Below are 13,291 nucleotides of genomic sequence, written 5' to 3'. Positions count from 1 at the left end.
ATTGTGAGTGGTGGAAGCCTGAAAAGGTCTCCACTGACACGGAAGGCTGCTGCGATACAGGAGTCAGGGAGGCAGTCGCTCTGCTACAGACTTGCTATTTACCAAGAATTGCACAGTTCAGTAGTTTTTCTCTCTTTGCTGAGTTGTAACTTTATGATTGACAGTTGAAAGGGTCCATAGAGTTGACAGAGGACCGGAAGAAGTTGACACAGAGCTTGGCCCTTCAAGATTGTGATTTCCATCAATGTGCTATAAGCTGTGTAGAACAGGGACTCTGTACTGTCTGCATGGAAAATTGCCTCACTAGGGTGCCCTCAGGATCCACTCTGAGCAGTTCTGTAGATGAGGTGCCCCTGAGGTGGATGTACGTGTGGTTTGGGTAAACATCGGCTTAATCTCCGAGGCACCCACAAGCTCAGTGATTGGCAGACACTGAGCCTTTGGGAAGTTATATAGGTCGAGGGACCCGAATAATCAGAGGCTGACATTGTTTTAAATGGTGGCGATTTCCGTACCTCTAAGACAAACCCTGTGGAGCAGGCTATAACAACATAAATGTCATGACTACAATATACTGAAATAAGGTCTTTAATAAAATGTCAGATATGTGCCTAAAAGAATACTTTATATATTAGGCCACTTAAAAAAAAAAAAATAATTGGTTCTCGTCCTTTTTTTTTGGAGGGGGTGGGTCGGGCGGGCGGGATTTTTATTTTTATTTTTTTTTACAAATTTTGATTGACTGTTTGAACTTTCAAATATGTAAGAAAATACATATTTGAAAATACATACCGAAGAGAGCAGACCTACTTAGTACGTCTCCTCAGTTCTTCGTTTGTTGCGTTTCAAATATATTAAATGTAAGAAAATACAAGAATGTAAATTCCTTGATTCATGTGTATCTCATAAATGCCTTCCCAACTATGGATTTGGATACTTTATGCTGATGTTGCATTCGTGAATATAAAAATGATACTATTTGAAACCAATATTCTGTTTGTCATTCCCATTCTAAATGAACAACCAAGATTTTAAAATATATATCTAGAAAGAAAGTGTATTAGAACATGTTAAAACACAAGGAATTTACAAAATACAGGAACCTGAATGGTTGAACAAGGAAATGCAACTCTACAAACAAGTACTTAAGAACATGTACCACATCACTTCCCCAGACTTAAATCTTTGCACCAGCCCATCTCAGGTAGAGACAAATTTAGGTTCATGAAACCATTCCAAGACTAGGATTACACAATGTGGATCAATCGTCGATGTGGAATGCGCGGGAAATTCAAATCTCGTCATTCTTGGGCATTTTCCATGCGATTTTTGCGAAATAAAATTTTTTAAAAAATTCAGGTCGGAGGCATTTCGGCGAGTCGGGCGGGGACGAGAACCAATTTTTTTTTTTAAGTGGCCTTAAAAAGGGTAAGTAATTCCCAGGAGCGCTCGGAAGGACCAACACGCATTCACAGCCTTCGGCTGCGGCATTGGGCCAGTGGGCGGCTCCCTACAACCATTTCACCCGTCTGCCATTATCCAACCATCTTCTTTAGGCGCCGCTCTGATGTCAACGTATCGTCTCCCAAACTAAGACCCGCCCACCAAGGCTACTCATTGGCTATACATGACAACAAAATCCACTGAGCCCAAAGATTAATAACAGATTTTAATAAAGGACTACAGGTGTTTATACCCATTACACATACTTAAAGAGTGTTAGCCTGTGAAATGTTCATTGTTGATTGGTTACTGATATTTCAGATGGTTGAGCTTTTACTCTTGCATTTCAATTCTTATTTTACTTGTGATACTGTTGAGTATTAAATGCTCTATTTGCTATTCCATGTACATTTCTAGTAACAAAGGATATGGTGCATACTACTGTTGATCTTTCGAGTGCATGCAAAAGTTATGCAGTATTTCTAATGATCGGTTCTATAGAACTGCTGTCCTGTTGTCCACCGCATTCTTATAATTCATACTCTGATTATGTGAAGGGAAAATGTTGTGTTCTATTCATTAACAAGTAGGTAGCAAGAAAGCATTAATGACAGGTATGCAGAAGAGTAGAAGAAGAGTACAAAGAGAGACATTTGAGACTGATATTGCTGTGCAGCAAAGAGCACAGCAGTGCTACAAAAAAAATCTAAAAATGCGGAAGCAGCAAAGTTTGTGTCATGACCTGCTGGTATGGTGCTCCTGTGTGCCACGCCCCTCAGCAACCTCGTGTGAATTCCTGATCCTTTTCAGTTGTTCTGCTTTTCCCTCCCTCAGCTTTGTGTATTTAGGCTGTGTGCTAGTCCGTTTCCCCAGATCAGTCATTAACGTTTGTCCTGTGCTGCTCCCCGCTTTGTCAACAAACCCCGCTTTTGTAATCCTCGTCTCCTGAATCTGCTTCCCCACTTCCTGCTCGTGCAACTGGACGCAACAGTTTGGGGAAAAAAAACATCATTTGTGTCACTGCCAAAACTTTTGGCCATAACCGTTGGTCTGTGTATATGACGGCCAATGGAATTTTATTTTAAAGTGGAAAAACCAGAATCGGGAACTAACCTGTTTTTTGTTTTGATGATACGATTGTGAAAATCTTACAGTAGTACGATAGTAAAGGGGCGGCTTAGTGGTGCAATAGTTATCACTTATCATCTCCTACCGCTAGGATCCGGGTTTGAGTTTCCACCAGTGTCCCATGTGTGTGGAGTTTGCATGATCTCCCAACTTTGTTGTGGGGTTTCCACCAGGTACTCCAGTTTTGCTTCACAGACCAATGGCGCAGAAGTTAGCAGTCTAATGGGGAGCCGAACAACACGTTTTTGCACAAGTTCAATTTTTTATTCTTGACAAAATCAGAAATGAAGGATCATGTGCTGAAATTGCATTGGTGTTATACACTCATTTTGGGACGAGACGTGGGTTTTCAGAGAGGAATGTACAGGGGTGGTGTGTTGATCAGAGTCTTGGAAGGGACTTGTGCCCTGATGGCCAATTGAAGGTGGAAGTGGCTAAAGGTACAGCTAGTGGCTGCGGGAAATTATACTATCCATCTGATACTACTAGTGATGCTGTTAAAATTCAATTAATTTCAAATAATTTTAAAATTAACATTAATCTGCTTATTTATGAACAAAGTAAGACATTAAATTAACACTTAGGAAATTGCAGTTTGTAGATACATTTACTTGAACAGTGTAAACCTAAAAACATGTTGGTTTGTCAACAGAGTATATTACAGCATTTCTTAATGCATGCCTTCATTACATAATTACTAAACAAAACACAAAGGAAGTTGTATTTTTTTCCACATTTGCAGTAATTTCTAAATTACACATTAAGTGCACTAATTCACAAACAGACACACACTGCCCTTTATATGTATAATTAAACATTATTACTGTTGTCCCAGACTGCATCGTCCTTTGGTCGATAAATGATGACGGGCTATCTGTCCACAAAGAGGATTAAGGCCCCTGAGAGTAAAGTGGCCAAAGTATTAAGAGGTAACCATCATCCCTAGCACAATGCAAGACAGCAGGTAAGAGGAAATAGCTTATTTTTTCTTCTTTAAAATGATACATGTGTGTTCAAATAGAAGATTAATGCATCTTTATCATTTCTATTTTATAGTGTAGCGCTCTTGACTTCTAAGCCCTATACCCTACAGAACAGAGTACATGGGTTGCATCAGGGCTTGATAAACTGAATTCCTAACATTCATAAAACAGCGACAGACCTATATACAGTCAAAAACAATGAGAAATACAGAAGCATAGAAAGCATAGAAAAATAATAAACTAGTTAGTCTGGAGGCACAAGCCAAATGTACAGATTCTCAAAAGCAGCCATATAGGTGTAATAGCGTATGTCAGCATCAAGGCCCGTCCTGCGCTGCCCTTTGTGTCTCCTCCCTACTTGGCTAGCAGGTGTTGCAGGTCATCCACCTGCTGGCCATCCTCTTCTCCACCATTGTTAGGGTTATCTTCTTCTGAAGATACGCTGGAAACCAACCAGTCTCTGAACACAGAACAACACAGACAGCTGTGATGACTTTTTACTTGCTGCAAGGGAAGTCCAGTCTCGACCTTGAGGTGTCAGCCTCTCAGCCTGACACAGCCAACTTCGAAAAAGGAACTCCCCTCGCAGTGTCTTTTATTGAGGTACACAAACAGGATATGCAAATAACATTCAACATTGTTTATCACCATGTATGGGGTGGAAATATTCAAGCGACAGTTCTTAAGACGTGTTATTGCTAAATTAAGATCAAGCTGCTGCAGGGTGTTATTTCTAAGAAATGACAATAAAAAAGTACATATTTCTCTAACAACCATTTCTCTGGAAGCAGCCTCACCTGTTTTGTTTAAATATTAGCTTTTGTTGTAAAAGTGTTTGTTGCCATTATTGTCCTTCCCTGTTTGGTTTGCTGTGCATGTGCCCTGTTTCAGTTTGGCTTTTGTCTAGTGCACTCAGCACTCTGTGTTATGCCTCCTAGTTCCTGGTTTTGGTTTATGTTAAGCTTTGTTAGTTTCATGCTTGTTTCACTGTAATCTGCCCCACCTCTTCCTTGTTGTCCCGAGTCCTTTTTGATTTGTTACTTTGATTATACTTTGCACCTCTTCCCTGTTTGCCCTGGTGTTTCTCCGTATTTAAGTGCCTGTCTTCATTTCCTCAGTGAGTCATTGAATTTTTATTACTGTATGTCATAGTTTGCCTTGTTTCCTAGTCCTGCTCCCTGTATTGTCTGGTTTCCCTAATGGTTTTACTTTGTCCTTTATTTTTTCTGTTTGTTCTCACCCCTTGTGTTCTCTTTATGTTGTAGTTTTCCCTGCTTGTATTCAGTTATGTTAATAAATCCCATTTGTCTGGGAACGTTCAGTGGATTGTCACCCTCATTTCCTTGCCAGCTTCATGTCCCGCATCTGTGGTACAGTACAGTACAATAGAAATTCTTCTCCACAGGGATCAGTAAAGTTTTCATTTTTATTACTCTATCTCTAGTTTGAATTGGAGCTGTGAAGTGAGGATAAATGGGTTAGAATGATGTGTCTCTGTGGAAAGTCACCGGTTCAAATCTATCCCTGTTGGGCTCCTGGGCCATACACTTACCCTCCTAATCATTCCAGGGAATGTCTGACCCTGTTTTATCAAACATGCAACTCAATTTAGATAAAAGTACCTACTAAATGAATTCAGATTGAATTGTTTGATTAATTTTAATGATTGTCAATAATCTGTATGTACCATAACTCTTGGGGGGGGGGTGCATTGTGCCACCTCACACCCTCTGGGTTGAGGGTTTGTACCAAACGACCGTGAGAAGGATGATCCTGTAAAATACTGAAGACAGATGTGATGGTTTTTGTGCCTTTTTGTGTCCATAGTAAACCAGCTTTGACTCTGTTCTCTCTTATGGTTATCTGTCTATCCATACATTTCCTGAAACTCTATTCAGGGTTGCAGGGGGGGGCAGAGCCTATTGTGAAGGCTGCAGGTGCAACGCAGGGAACAACCCAGGATGGGGGCCAACCAATGCAGGGCACACTCCCACCTATGGGCAATTTGGTTAGCCTCAACATGTTTTTGGACTGGGTTGAGGAAACTGGAGTACCTAGAGGAAACCCCAGAACAGCACAGGGAGGAGATACAAACTCCATCCACAAGGAATCCTGGTAAAGACTCAAAACCTGATCCCAGAGGTGTGAGGCAACAGTGATAATCACTGCACCCCTCTCATGTGGTTATATTTTTATCTTTTTCTTTTACAGTTTTTCTGTGACTCATGTTTTCTGTAACATGAAAAGCGAAACTCCATGCAAAACTTACTTTGCAGATTTTAATGATTTACATTATGTATGTATGCCTTACTTTTAGCAAGAGCGCACAAAATCAAATCCGAGTTTCTAGCTTGCTTCAGAATAATGAACACAAAAATGTATTATGACGGCAAACTGGTTTTATGTGTATTGGTTTGTGCTGAGGAGGAGGAAATTCTTTACTGTGACACAATATGGGCGTGACAAAACCAATGAAATGGAAGATTAAAGTACAGGAAACACTTAACTCATCGGTCTGAAGGAACTGACTTAAGTGGATTTTCAGTCCAAGAGGTAAGTGTGAAACTCCATGATCTAATTCTCTCTTATTTTGATTATAATTCACAAAAAAGTGAGGATCATTATAACAAAACATCATTTTAATAAAATAATAGCAAGATCATATACAGTGGTACCTCAGTACTCAAACTCATTTGAACTGGAATTTCTTAAAAGTCGAACCAACCAGTTCGAAAAAAATGACATAGAACTTCTGAATCTCAGTAGTTGAACCGTGAACGCCGACCTGAGATAATTTGTATGCGTGGGGAAATGAGTCGCGCGGCTCGTCTCTCAGCGGAAACAAAGGGTAACGCTTCAGTCTCAGCCTCGCATGCGCTGTGATAGCATCGTTTGTTGGTGATAGTGCTTTGTTATTGAAAATATCAGGTAATACACTGAACTTTATATCATTTTGGTAGCCATTGCTCACCAAAAAGTTACGCAATAGTTGTACAAATGTTGCAACCTAAAAGTTTGCGATTTACGAACAAAATAAGGACTACAGAGTAATAATAAAAATAAACAATGGACCGCATGGCATAGTCTAGTGTTGGCACAGTGTTGGGGCCTGGCTTGGGGTAGCGTTGGGGTACAGTCTTTATTGTTTTGGAAGCCATTAAGCAAAAAATGTTACGCACGGCATTTATTTTCTTACTTTACAAATTACTGCTTTGATAAATGTGCTTAGATGTGTTTAGTATATGCTCTTCTTGTTTTATCCTGTTCATTTTGTGTTTAAATGCTAAAAAAAAAAAAATCATATTTGGGTGTTATTTTTTGTGTCCAGGAACCAATTAATTGGTTTTCAATTATTTCTTATGGGGAAAATTCGATCAGAACTCTAACTTTTCAGGATTTGAACCCGAGTTCTGAACGGATTAAGTTTGAGTTCTAAGGTATCACTGTAATTATTTTTATTTTCATATCATATACATACACTGTTAATTGTAACTGTTTTGTTTGGTACAGAAAACATCTGTTTATTAATCCAGAAGTAAAGTGGCTAGTTTGCAGAAGAAAGTATGGCCAGCTTTTATGATGACTTTGATGCACCATTTGAATCCCGTTTGGAGCGTGACATAAAGAGAGGTAGGAGGACATACATCATGTACCATGGCACCACCCTGACAGCTGCATTTAATATTCAAAAACACGGATTTCGGCCATCCATCGATGGCATGCTTGGACCTGGAGTCTATGTCAGTCGGAGCTTTCGGAAGGCCAGAGTCTACCCAAAAAATCTACCCTACAATGAGCAGCGAGCTGTACTCAAGCTGAGGATTCGAGTAGGAAAAGTAAAGAAGATCGACCGGCAGGGACACCCCCTCCAAAAAACCTGGCATGAGAATGGGTATGACACAGCCTGGGTGCCCCCCAAGTGCGGAATGGTTCCCAGTGGTTTGGAGGAAGATTGTGTTTGGGATCCCAGCAGGATTGAAGTTTTATCCATAATCCCAGTATAGTTCTTTATAATCTTCTTGTCACGATTGCAGGCGTGCTGAGCGGCGATCGTGCAGGTAGGCAGGTAAGGAGCAGGCAAACTGGCAGGAATCGGGGCAAAACTCAGGGTTTATTGGGTGATCGGGACTTGGAACAGGTAACACGAAGACTACCATCACCAAACCACAATGAACTACAATCAACTACAATGACGGACAGGGGAGACAAGCAAGACCAGGACTTAAATAGGACAGGACCAATCAAAATAAGCGGACACAGATGGAGACAATCAGGGAAGTACACGTGGATAATCAAGGGGGCGTGGCACACACGAGGAGCGGACGAGCCGGGCATGACACTTCTCTTGTGGAACACAAATGTCATTTTGGAATTGTTAATATAATTGTATTACTCATCTTTATTCTCTGTCACTTCCTTCTTTTTAACAGTTTAGGGAATGCATTGTTCTTTAAAACTCAGTACATAAATGTTTATTTTGATCAAATACAATAATATTCTGTGGAGGTTGGCTTCTTTAGTAAGACGCTGTTGATCTTTGATTAATCATAGGAAAAATCCATACAAGTATTACAGCATCCAGTTTTATTCGATTATATGGATGGATGGATGAAAATGGAATATATGTATGAATGTAGGAAGACAATAATAAAAAACACAATATGAACGACTTCTTTTTGTGTACCGCAGTGAAACTCCAGATGTAAACCTGACACAACCTCTCCACCAATGCCATATATGGGAATGATGTGGGTACATTAGATGGTATATTATCTACTGCACCTACATCTCAGATAAAGGATCTTCATTATGGCACTAGTATCTAAATTTGTTTACTTGAAAATAGCTTTAGTCTTTAGTGCTGCAACTTATCATTGTCTTTGTTTTGCTTATTTTTTGTATTCAGTTTCTGTTTCAGTAAAACTTGAGTGACTGTCGGACTAGTTGCTCTGTTTCAGGATAACAATATAATCCAAGGTCTCCCATTCGTAGCCTGACAGTGTCACTCGATGCTGGACAGATATCAGGGTTTCTGTTTCACCACTGACAAGCTCCCACTCCCGTTTGCTGCCTTCAAAGATGCAGGCCACTTCCCCATTGTCACGTTGCTCTGTTTCAGCATAACAATATAATCCAAGGTCTCCCATTCATAGCCTGACAGTGTCACTCGATGCTGGACAGATATCAGGGTTTCTGTTTCACCACTGACAAGCTCCCACTCCCGTTTTCTGCCTTCAAAGATGCAGGCCACTTCCCCATTGTCACGTTGCTCTCAGATCTTCCAACAATGGAATCACAGCTGGAATCCACATGGTCTTGAGTAACATTTATTTTCTTGTATGTATTAAACAGAACTAACCAAACTGAATGTGCACTGAAAAAGGATCCAATGGCTTATACTCAAATAAAATGAGGCACCACCTACTTTCTATCCATTGTCTGTTCCTGCTTCTCCTGTACAAGGATAAGGGGGCACATTCATACACCATTTACAACAATGCACAGTTTGGTGACTCCAGTTCACCACTGCATGATTGTGCGGGGAGACTGGAATACCCAGAGGAAAGCCCATGACGACACAGGGAGGGCATGCACACTCCACACACAGGGAATCCTGGGGGAGACTTGAACCCGGGTCCCCACAGTATGAGGTGACAGTGTTACCCACCGTGCCACACCCCACAGAAACACTACAAAGCTGAATTTGGATATCAAAATACGTATATTTCATGTTAGCTTGTAATGGTTAATATCAAGCATTCCTTTCATTTTTATCCTTATATATGATTACAAATAATCTTAAATTACATGCTTCATACCCATAATATTTTACTGCTATGTAATGTTCTTATGATATAGACCTACATTCATTCAGTAAGGCACAATCATATAACAGCTCGACCTAACTTTCTGTAACCTAAACTATCAATTAACTGATTCACACACACGCAAGCACACCAACACACCACAATATGGTAACTCCAATTAACCTCATCGTGTTTTTGGACTGTGGGGGGAGACCGGAGTACTTGGAGGAAACCCTACGATGACATGGGGAGAACATGCAGACTCCACACTCATGCAACCATGGGGGAGACTTGAGGCAACAGAAATCACATCCAAAGTCAGTGGCATATTGTTACACGGTATTTAGGCGGCGCGTTTTATAAATGTGCGGGTGCATGATGCTTGTAATTGACACAGATACGTGCTGGAAGTGCACTAATGGTATTTTGTTCTTTTATTTCATTTATATGCAATTTATTATAGAATACAACTGATTCTTTCATACTGTTTAATGAAACATCAAAAGAAAAATATTCATATATTAAGTAAAGAACAAACCATATAATAAAAAAATCAATCATTACCACAATTAAGCACATACTGTAATTGAAAGGACATTTGGATTGCTGAATATGCTTTTCACATATTTAGTTAAGTGAGGTGGACCATTACAATACAGCCAGCAGAAGGTCGTGGCATTATTTGTGGCATGTTGTATGTTGCATAACATTGCCATGTGTGACGGATTCCTGTTGGACATTGATGAGGACACATTACAGGACTTTAGGAGGCATGATGCTGAACTGCATGCACTGATGGCAACAATGGAGTGGACACTGGTAGCAGCACGGGCAAGGAGGGTCAGCTGGCAGAAGAGCTGAATCATCTGTAGCTTCGTAAGGAATCTAAATTGTGAGATGTAGAAAAATAACAGCCCTATTGTCTTTTATTGGTAGAATTTAAAACACCTTAAACTGTAGGTTGTGCTTTGTTTGAACAAAGATTGCACTTTTATTTACATTTTACAAGCTGCAGACCCAAAATTAAAAACACTAAGCATAATTAAGTCCACATTGCCAGCTGCTGCTCTCATTCAGCAGTGAGTTTCTGTTTTCCTCGCCTCCTGACATCATTATACTGCTTTTGGTACTGTGTGGATGATCTGGTAAGGCTAGAAAATAAGGACACACTCACTGCTATCTCATGCCATGCCTGTTTCACATAGAGAGGGTTAGGTGGGCACCCTGTGCTGTCCCAATCAAGATGCTGCCCAGCGTGGCTGCTCATGTCACCCATACCATCTGCCAATGGATCACCAGGCACAGTACCCAGCTTTGGAGAGAGTGGGGTACAGCACTCTGCCAATGGACTCTGGAGCAGTGGAAGCATTCTGTGGAGTGACAATTCATGCTTCTCTGTATGGCAATTTGATGGATGCATCTGGATTAGGCAGATGGCAGGAGAACGTTACCTGCCTGACTGCATTATGCCAGCTGTACAGTTTGGTGGGTGAGAGATAATGGTATGGGGTGTTTATCAGGGGTTGGCATAGGCCCCTTAGTTCCAGTGAAGGGAACTCTTAATGCTTCACCATATGTTTTTGACAGGTCTATGTTGGGGAATGACCTTTTCTGTTCCAGCATGACATAAAAACATGATCGAGTGAGTTTGGTGTGTAACAAATAGACTGGCCCAGACGGAGCTCTGACGTCAACCCCATCACACTCCTTTGGGATGAACTAGAATGGGGATTACGAGTCAGGCCTTCATATCCAACATCAGGGCCGGACCTTGTAAATTCTTATGCAGATTAATGGGCTTATTTGCACAGACACCCTCCAAAATCTTTTGAAAAGCCGTCCTTGATGAGTGGCAGCAGTTATATCTCCAAAGGGGGAGGGGGGGCTCAATATTGATGCCTAATGATTTAGAATGGGATGTCAACCTGGCAAGCAAAACAGCCTGACATCAATAAACACACCACCCACAGGGAAGAACTTCTTGAACAACCACAACTGTTCCATGTTGGTTACAAACAGAGAACATCCTGTAAGGTCAGTTTTTGAGGATGAGGGATAATCTTTGTGTAGTTCTTTATAATCTTCTCTTACTAATAATAAAAGAGAGGGGGGACATTATACTTTAAGTAGGGATGTATTTTGGAGGGGGTGTCCCTGGTAGTGAATCTTCTTTACCTTCTTTACTTTACCCTCAGCCTGAGTACAGCTTTCCGCTCATTGGAGGGTAGATATATTGCGTAGGCTTTGGTCTTCTGAAAGTTCTGACTGACATAGACTCCAGGTCCAAGCAAGCCATCTCTGGACGGCCGAATTCTGTGCTTTGGAATATGTAATGCAGCTCTTAGGGTGGTACCATGGTACATGATGTATGTCCTCCTACCTCTCTCCTTATGTCATGCTCCAAACGGGATTCAAAAAATGCGCAAAAGTCATCTAAAAATATGGCCAAGCTTCCCTGTGCAAACCAGTAAATGTACTTGTGCCTTAATAAACTGAGAGATCTGAGCAGCCCAGAATGTCCAGAAAACAAAGATATACAGCATATGTGGGTAACTCATATACATGCCATGTAATATGCCTGAAATCAAAGGGATAAAAAACACCAAAAATGGACAGGCTTCAAAGGGTTAAAACCTTTTGGCTAAAATTGTGTAATATTGTGCCTCCCAAGCAGGTGTGACTCATCAAGGTATGGGCTCCACAAGACTTCTGCATTAGCCTTAAATAAATGATTGAATATTTACATGGACACACTTACTTTGTCATTTACATATTTTACTTGCACAGTTTCCATGAGGTAAAAATGTTAATACATACTTTCTTATGTTATTATGTGAGCTAACTGGTTTGTACCAATTGGCTATTTGTCTTTTGTACTGAAGTAGTACTCAGTGCGTAACAGCGGTGGAATCTTGAATGGCTGGTGACATCAGGGTTGGTACGAACTGGTCCTGACATGTTAGTGGGGGAGGAGGAATGTCTACTGCTACATACAGAGCATGTATAAAAAACTAGCTGAAAAGGTCAGGAGGACTGCTGATTCATTTTATTATTATTGTTTTCATAGGTATTAACATACATAAACATACTGTATCCCAGCAGGTTTGAGAGGCTTCCATGTCTGCAGTAAAGCAGACTGCTGCCTGCTTATTGATACAGTGCAGCAGGCTAAACAGCATTACTTTGTCAGAAGGGCAGGGAAAGGAAGTAAACTGGTACATTTACTTGTGCATTAATAAACAGATGTTTTCTGTACAAGCAACAAGTTTGTATCAATTTTATTACTGGACAGAAAACTAAATTTGATTACAGTCCATGTTAATTCAGATATTAACATTAAGTTTAGTTTTAATGATGTTTCATTATAAAAACACTGAGTTATATTCTAAACAGAATGAGTGAGAATGAGGTCATGAAGTTCAGACCAATAAATCAAGTTTTGCTGTAGTTTCAGTTTCACTTTCATTGAAAGATAGTTACATTGTTGTGTTTTGTCACACTTTTTTGCATCACAGAAAGAATGTCTGCCTCCTCATCTCTACAAGTCAAACTAAAATGACATACAGAGTTGGGGGGGCAGATGGACACCAACAGAATTCATGCTGTTCTTTTAATGACAACAGTCTTTTAATGACAACAGTCAATATAACAAGAGGTTGAACTAAACATCACAACATTTCTTTTTATGACAGTTACCCACAAAGTGTGCAGCTTTTGTCACTGCAGTGCATCTTTTTGGGCTTCTGGAAGAACATTTCTAGAGCCTCTTGATATGCAAAGTCAGAGACGTCTGGCCCATTTACTGAGATCCGCATGCAGGCTGCAAAATGGTCTCCTTGTGGCCTATTGCGGATGTTTGTCTTGAGGTGCAAATTAATAATAAAAAAAACATATATTTTTGTCTGCTTTTCAAGTGGTTGATGCGACATA

General features: G+C 40.4%; 1 protein-coding gene and 1 long non-coding RNA gene across 2 annotated transcripts in view; both read left to right on the top strand.

Moving 5' to 3' along the window:
* The window catches only part of LOC125721930 (protein NLRC5-like), a gene marked incomplete at its 3' end in the record, with an annotated part of 510,329 nt that overhangs the window by 102,422 nt on the left and 394,616 nt on the right, over positions 1-13,291 (top strand). The window lies entirely within an intron of this gene.
* LOC125721969 (uncharacterized) lies at positions 5,847-8,227 on the top strand. Its single transcript, XR_007386018.1, has 2 exons — positions 5,847-6,107; positions 7,065-8,227. It is a non-coding gene; the product is annotated as an uncharacterized LOC125721969 (long non-coding RNA).

The sequence above is a fragment of the Brienomyrus brachyistius genome, unplaced genomic scaffold (genome assembly GCF_023856365.1).
Source record: "Brienomyrus brachyistius isolate T26 unplaced genomic scaffold, BBRACH_0.4 scaffold36, whole genome shotgun sequence".
NCBI classification, from domain to species: Eukaryota; Metazoa; Chordata; class Actinopteri; order Osteoglossiformes; family Mormyridae; genus Brienomyrus; species Brienomyrus brachyistius.
Note: the sequence above shows the minus strand (reverse complement) of the source record. Positions and strands in the feature narration are given on the sequence as shown.